Genomic DNA, 8,634 nt, shown 5'->3' with positions numbered 1-8,634 from the left:
CCGTACTATAGCACCAAAGCATGTAGAGGCCATACGCAAGGCCCCACAGCCAACCACCGTGCGACAGATGTTGGCATTTCTAGGAATGGCGGGGTTCAGTCGTCCATGGATATGTGAGTTCGCGCTAAGGGTCCAACCATTACGGGATATGATTAAGGCAGCAGACCAATCACAGCCAAATGCCCCCCTCGTCTGGACTCCTGAAGCTCTAGCTGCACTCGCAGATATTAAAATGGCCTTAATGACCGCTCCTGCATTGGCTAACCCAGATTATAGCAAACCTTTTCACCTCTATGTATCCGAAAGAAAGGGGTACGCATCGGCCGTCCTAACTCAGCAGCAACAAGGGATGGGAAAACAGGCCATCTCCTATTACAGCACGGCTCTTGATAACGTGGAAAAAGGGATGCCCCCCTGTTATCGGTCTTTGGCAGCGGCCGCATTTGCATATCAGAAAGCGTCCTCAATCACCATGGGGCACCCAGTTACATTATATACGACCCATGCACTGCATGCGCTCCTAACGAGTCAGACCTTTGTGATAACGAACTCCCGTCGAACAGGATATGACTCCATTCTGTCAGCCCCGGAGCTCACCATAGAACGGTGCACCACGGTGAATCCGGCCGATAAACTGGTAACCCCGATAGATGGTGTACCCCATGAGTGCGTAGCAGTATCAGAGATATTTTTGAAAGCGCGTTCAGATTTGGAGAACTGCCCTATTGATAATGCTAAGCATACGTATTTTGTGGACGGTTCCTGTTATCGTACTGATACGGGCAATAAGGCTGGGTTGGCAGTAGTAGAAGCACGACGAAACCCGGCGACGTTTGAGGTAGTAATGAGTGTTCCGCTCCCCCAACCCTGCTCGGCCCAGCTAGCTGAACTACGGGCGTTGACAGCTGCATGTAATTTGGGCCGTAATGAGAGTTGCAATATATATACGGACTCAGCCTATGCTCATGGAGTCTGCCATGTGTTTGGACCAATCTGGGCTCAAAGGGGATTCCAGCGGGCAGATGGGACCGCCGTGACCCACGGGGAGGCGATTTCAGATTTACTATATGCCATGACATTGCCCGCAAAATTAGCTGTAGTGAAATGCAGGGCACATAGGACCGATGACTCCTTTATCACTAAAGGAAACTCACTGGCGGATAAGGCAGCTAAGAAAGCTGCCGTAGGGCCGGGGCAGATGATGGCCCTAACTCAGCCTGGGGAAAGTCTGATGCGGCATCCGCAGGTAGACAATGTGGCCCACTTGGTGGAGCTGCAGAACACCGCAGGTGTGGCTGAAGTATCGGCGTGGATAAAACGGGGGGCGAGAAAAGAGGCGGGTACTGGATTGTGGCGCAGCATAGAAGGATTGTGTATAGCCCCAGCCAGTTACCTCCCGCTCTTGATCAAAGAAGCCCATGGCTTGGATCATGCCCATAGAACCGAAACTATCCGAAAAATCCGTCAGGAATGGTGGTCCCCATTTCTGGCCAGTATGGTGGACTATGCGTTGAATAGATGTGAAGTGTGTATCAAGAACAATGTGCGAAAGAACTTCACTGCTCCTTTAGGACATATTCCCCCGCCGACAGGGCCATTCCGGCATATAATGATGGATTATGTAGACATGGGAGCAGACAACCGGAAAGAAGGGAAGCGCTACATTCTAGTAGTAGTAGACCGCTTCAGCAGGTGGGTGGAAGCAACTGCAACTTCCAAGGAAGATGCAAGGACCGCGGCTAAATTTTTATGTCGCGAAGTCATTCCCCAGTTCGGTATTCCAGATTTTCTGAGTTCGGACAACGGTACCCACTTTGTGAATAACGTCATTGACAATGTGGCATCTGCCTTGGGGATAGATCATAAGCTAGGCTGTGTATATCATCCTCAATCCCAGGGCATGGTAGAACGAGTGAATGGTACCCTAGTTAATAAACTGGCAAAAATATGCGAGAGCTCTCGCCTGAACTGGGTACAGGCCTTACCACTGGCCTTGATGAAGATGCGTTCTCAGACCAATCGTATGACGCACTTGACTCCTCATGAAATGCTTACTGGGCGCCCAATGCCTATGGCATTCACCCGAGGTCCATACACAGGGCCGTCTTTGGCACAATTGGAGGACGAAATGCAGGATTATGTGCGAACCCTCACCAAAATCCATAGACATTTGTATTCACAGGTTCGTGAGGCAGTCCATGGAGAGAGCGAGGTACGGGAGGACGTGCGCCTAGTGGCACCAGGGGACCAGGTATACATTCGTGTTTTCAAGAGAAAGAGCCCCCTTGCGGGACGTCGGGAAGGACCATTCACCGTGGTCGCTGCAACCCCCACGGCTGTGAAAGTAGAGGGGAGGAATTACTGGTATCACTTGAACCACTGCAGCAGCGCCGAACCAGGTAAGGGACCGCTACTGCAAGACACTACCGACGAACAACCATCGACCTCAAGACTAGACAGTACAAGGAAGCCCACTGGGGCAGTGGTGTTCACTGATAGTGACAGTGATTCGGGTGCATCCCTGAGCCCTGCCTACGGCACTCGAGCCCAGAATAAGCGGCGAGCTGTGGAAAAACTCGATAGACTGTCTCAGTCTGATGCCAGTAGCCTCACCGTTCTCACGCCCCAAATAGAAGTGACGGGTGTAGTTATCTGCCCACAGGAAGTTGTAACCCCAGCAATGGAGGATTTTCTGTCTACGTTCGCCACTCTCTGTCAGGACCTTGACGACACCGCTTTGCCTCTGAGCCTAATCAACTCAGATACGCTACAGTCTCTAGCAGCACAGTTGAACTTACCCGAGCTTACTCCTGAACGTCAGTCTCCGCATGAATCCTTGCGCACTCCCCTACCCCCGGTTCCGGAGGGGACCGGTGGAACAAGCTCCACAGAATAGTAGCACGTATGTGGGTAAACTGATTTTTACAGCAGGGCTAATAGTACTCTTTTTCTTTTTCTACGACCCAATGTTTAAAAGAAATGCCCTGGATTCCTATCATACATTACACCCACTAGCGACTGCTACTTCCCGCACAGCCCTCTATCCTCGTATTAGGCGTGTTCGATCCTGGACGGCCCCTGGCTCCACTATAGGTTCCCGTAGCTCGATGTGCGCGTTAGCTCTCCTTAGACTCGCCCATGAAGAGTCCCTGATTGGGAGAAGTCCCTATTTGGCCTCATTCACTTTCTCCCCAGCTCGGTCTGTGGAGATTCGCGTAGGACATCTTAGAATTACTGGTAGGGCACGGACGAGTAGGTGCTCCTTCGAGCTGCCCACGATTGGCCCCCTGTGGCTACCGTTCCTTTGCTCGGCTACGGCATGTTCTTACCATGATAGTACAGGGTCACCCTTCGCATCCCGGGCTCTCCACCCCCTCCTCATTGCCCCGATGTCAACTCCGATCGCACATAAATTAATGAAATTACAATATTATTCAATCTCTACCGCTAACACTTCGCTCACGGAGGAGCAGAGTAACATGTACATGGCATGGATGGTCCACACTGCTCGATCTGTGACGGATCGCTCGCGTCTCGTATGTCATGATCGTAGCCTCACCCCCCATTTTATGCTGCCTATGGGGAACCTCAAAGAATGTCTCACCAACCCCTATTCTGTTGATTTTTTGTGTCCTACTGTGTGCCTCCTTGGGGCCCTTTCGGCTGATTTTGGCCCATCGTGGATGCACAATGCAAGCTCCTCATGCTTGTTTCACCCTGTAACCACCCAAGTGTCGACTTTTGTCCGCGTCCAACCGTCTCTGCCCTCGTTCTTTCCCATCTGCCTCTGCTCCTCTGTTGGCGTATATCCTGTAGGAAATATGTCTGCCCGATGTAATGTCTCCCTGTTCGCTAATGATTTGCAAATTGAAACCCCCTCTGTTTGTGATTCACCCCCATGCACCCCCAACGTGGTAATTCCCCTACCTGATCTTAGTGGTGGTACTGTTCCCCTTGCGGATGTGTTCTGGTTTTGCGGGGGCCAACGTGTACGCCAGACCTTGCCTGCGGAGTGGCAGGGATGCTGCGCCCCGGTTAGGTTGGATGGTAAGACCCGTGTTTTGTTGGTGGCTGACCGACCGTCATCCAGCCGGTCCCGTTCACGCTGCGACGTGGCCCAATGGACTCAGTATGTCCGTGACGCTGATGCAGCGAACTATTCTGACTGGGCTGCTGATGAGACCGTCCATCTTGACTTTGGGGGTACCCCCGTTGGCGTTCCTGCTCGCTACAGAGCCATGGAGGCCGTTGGCAGTGGTGTAGCGTCTATTTTGCTCCCGGCCGTGCAGATCAACCGCAACGTGGCATGGATTAATTACATGTGGTACAACGAGCAACGCTTCATTAACTACTCGCTGAGTGCTCTCGGACTGGTCCGTGATCAGCTCCATGCCACTTCCCTCATGGCTGCTCAGAACCGTTTTGTCCTGGACCAGATGCGGGCCCCGGAGGAAGGTGTCTGTACAATGATTGGTCCCGAGTGCTGTGCTGCAATCCCTTTGCACACTGGTTCTGAGGGAGCCCTCTCCAAGGTCCTGGGCCAACTACAAGCCCTCCAGACGGAGCAAGCGGCTAACTCCGGCTTTGGGTCTAGTCTCCGCCTCCCGCCGTGGCTCTCCTGGTTTCTTTCTGGAGATTGGACTGCTACCCTGACCCGCTTGGGAGCGTCCCTGTTCGTCCTCCTTCTCCTTATGGCTCTGGTGGCCTGCTGTGTGATCCCCTGCGCACGGCGGATGGTGATGTCCCCAGCCTCCTTTTCTGGCCAGTATGTTGTTAAGGGTGAGGCGTTACCGCCTCAACGGGGGGTGGTGATTGAGACCATGCGACGGGGGTCAATGAGCAGCGACAGCAGCGACAGACAGGGGTCAATGAGCAGTGACAGCAGCAACACCAGCGTCTACGAGAACATGAGACGGGACATGAGCCAGGACTGATGGGAAAGGGGGCGCAAGGACCCGTTTGTACAAGGTAGTGGCAAGGTAATGGGCCTATCCGAGACAAACGGGACCTATTGGTGTTTTCTATATGTTCATTTGTGTTGCAGATCTACTGAACCCTGAGGGGTGAGAAGAAGATGTGATGATCCATACCCTGGGTGTAAGTGCTAGCCTAACCTCTCCCCAAAGGGTGGTTCTCTACAGTACGTAAAGTGCTTGAGCCGAAGACAACTGGAATACAGAGGGATACTGCCGATAGAGACTGTTATGCCGAGTGTTATAAAATGTGTATGTGACATGACATGTAATGTGATGGGCAAAAAAGTGTGACGCAATCAGGCACAGAAAAGTATAATGGTGCTGCTGAGCACATGGTGCTGGCAGGGTGGGAATTTTTCCTCGTAAGAGGTTTTTTCGCCCACCCCTGACTGCGAAAGACTGGGGTTTGGTTTTTGAGGGGAAGCAAGAATCTGCAGGTCCCGACAAATACAAAACTGTGGGCTGACAGGCCTAGTTGAGAAAGATAGGGACGTGTAGATCAAGTAGTTAGTTACTGTAGTGTACTCATACGTATGGCAGTAGTAGTAGTAATAAATGAATAGGGGAACTCAGTTAATCTTATAATCGATGTAGGCAAACAAACGTATAATCAAGGTAGTTAAATTCGAAATGAGATATATATATACATAGTTAAAAGGAGAAGTAAGTTAAGGGTTAAGAGTTATGGCTAGGTACATCTACACATGTCCGGCGCAAAGTGGATGTAGGGGGGTCCTAAGGCCCATTCTCCAGCTGCCAATCTACTATGAGACCCCAGGGCGCACAACACTAGCACGTCTCCCACCAGGTCTACAAAACCCCCTCAGCTCCTGTTCGGATCAGTGTTGCGTAGAAGTGGTTAATGTAAGGGACCCATTGGATTACGGGGACGACGGGCGCAGGGATTATGGCCTTGTTAGAGTAATCCTCCGACAGCTAGCGGGGGACGGCCATGGGGTGCGGCAGAACCAGTTCCTCCACAGATACCCGCTTAATTAAGGTAGTGTATGAGGCTTCACAGCCTCAGAGGGGGAAATGTTGTGGATAAAAAATGTCATAAAATAAACATAAGGGAGAAGAAGGAAAAACGGGCACCTTGACACGTAGAAGCGGGATTAGGCGGACATTGACAGATTGGAATTACGAGCAATTTAAGAGCAGTAATAGTCAAAAAAAAAAAAAGTCAAAAAGAAGTGTACGAGCTGAGGAGTGCTAAAACACACACACACACACACACACACTCGTGCAGTCAAGGGCGGGCAAGTAGACACAACATACATAAACACACATGAATAACTTTAATAATATCTTATAGTGATAGAGAAACTCTATAAAAAACAGAATAGTAGCATATGCAGGACAGTAGAACTGTAATGATATTAAGAAGTTGGAAGTACAGTAAACCGCTTTTCAAGTAGTATAAATATATATAAACTAAGAAATATAGTGCAAATATGAAAATAAATTATAAACGAGAAATACAGGAAAAAAACAGGAAAATATAACTTACTCGTGATTCAGATGGTGAGGATTCTCGTCTCGCAAGGAAAGCCTTAATTTTTAGAGAACCATGAAGAAAGCCAGTTATAAGGGTGGCTGCCCCCCCCTCGAGATAACGATAAGACCAAGGTCCCTCCCGGTTGTTTAGTCGTCTTGCTTACGTCATTTTTTTTACCTAGGGAAATGGGAAGCTTGGTTTTTGAAAACCTAGGTAAAAGAGAACCCTGGTTTTTGAAAACCTAGGTAAAAGAGAACCCTGGTTTTTGAAAACCTAGGTAAATAGAAACACTGGGTTTTTGTTTCCTGGGTTGTTGGAAATGCCTGGGTTCTGATTTTATGTGTAAAGTAAAACCCCTGGTTTCAATTCTATGGGTAAGTGAAATAGGCCTTTTCTGGAAACCTATGGGTTATCTAGTGTGTAAATACAGTATAAATACTGGAGCTTAAGCTCAGGGTATGGGGGATCACTTCTGAGAATTCTCATCGGTGTGGATCTCGTGTGGTGGAATGGAACAATAAAGCTGGACCCTTGCTTCTTCTCACTCACGGCTGGTGTGTTTTTTCTATCTCCAACTGGGCTCAGAGGTAGATGTGAGTATTGGCTTCTAAGTTGAGTTTTAAATGTTTTTGGGTAATAGGCTAAATTCGAGCCAACACTGGCAAGGTAAGGTTTTATGTGTTTCAGAATGAGCTTTACAATGTCTAATTCAGTCAGTTTAGGATTCCATCATGTGCATAGAGCTCTATATGAATAGGCAAAATCTCGGATGGATTCATTGTCGCCTTGGTTCGGACACGTTCAGCTAACTCGTCTTCATAGTCTTCAGCCAAAAAGGCAGACACAAAAGCAGTCTTGAATTCCTCCCAAGATGCAACTTTGGAATGTGTTATCTCCCACCATTCTCGAGCAGTGCCATGGAAGACTGTTCTGAAGGTATCAAGAATGTCATTGTCGGATAAAGGATGTAAGACAAGGAAATCCTCACATTTGGATAAATAAAGTAAGGGGTCAGGATCATCTCCAGGCCTTCCATATGTAGGAAAAGTTAGTTTGATGTGATCACTTTTGGGAATTGAAGTAAGACTGGATAAAGGGAGCTCTAATTCTGAAGGGTTTTTTAATAGTGGTGAGGCTGGAAGAGTCAGTTGCTTGAGTTTTTTGTGTATTTCCTCCATTTCACTCTGGTGAGTTGTAGAAAGTACGTCCATCTTTCCATTCACAACATCCACCTTTGCAGACAGCATCTTTAACATTGATGAGCATTCACCAAAGCTTTTAACAATTTCAAGATTTTTCCCTTCCAAAAATTTCTGTGTACTTTGTAACTCACCTTGTAACACATTTTGTATCTGCTCAACCATAAATCCCAGCGCAGACATAAGGGAGACTTTAATCTTATCTGTTTCTTCTGACAACAGTGTTTTAATTGCTTTCATTATAGTATCCATTTCCTGGGCTTGCTTGTCCTTATTGGAAGTTACAACGGTATGCAGGTTGCGAAAACTTTGTTCCGTTTGTTCAGTGAATTTGTTTAATTTTGATTCCAGATGGAATCTACTACGTTGTACCTGTTTGGCCAACTCATATAACACTTTATCCTGCCTTTGTTGCAGAATATCCAAATGGGGACGTGGGCCTGATCTGTAAGCCGACCCAATTCCCTTCCAGGGGTAGGCAGCACAAAAGGACGTTCACATTGAACAGAGTCAGCAGAAGCACCTTCATGTGTAGACAGCACCGCAAGGGGATTCTTTGTATTTTCCCCAACTGAGGATGCTGTTGCAGATGATGCAATCTCCATGTCCAAAGACTGTGAATGAGATGGGCTTTGTGATGTGTTATATGGACTAGGACCAGGCCTTGGGGTACTTAAGGTTGGCAAAGCATGTACCTGTATATGTATAGGTGTAGAAAGGTCAGCTGGAAACGGTTCCCAATCTACTGAGCGCAAAAGGGAAACAGGACATGTAGGGGTAGACATGGTCAGGGAATAAGAGAAACAATACAGAGCAGCAAGTAGTTACACAGACTCCTGCAGTTTCAATATACATTTCATGTAAACATCAACCAGAAAAACTGAAAATATAAGCACACACACACACACACACAGTATTCCACAATAATAATAAGTCCATCAATAACGCAAATGTCCAAGTT

Source organism: Ictalurus punctatus, chromosome 28 (assembly GCF_001660625.3).
Source record: "Ictalurus punctatus breed USDA103 chromosome 28, Coco_2.0, whole genome shotgun sequence".
Classification (NCBI taxonomy): domain Eukaryota; kingdom Metazoa; phylum Chordata; class Actinopteri; order Siluriformes; family Ictaluridae; genus Ictalurus; species Ictalurus punctatus.
This window is presented reverse-complemented; position numbering follows the sequence as displayed.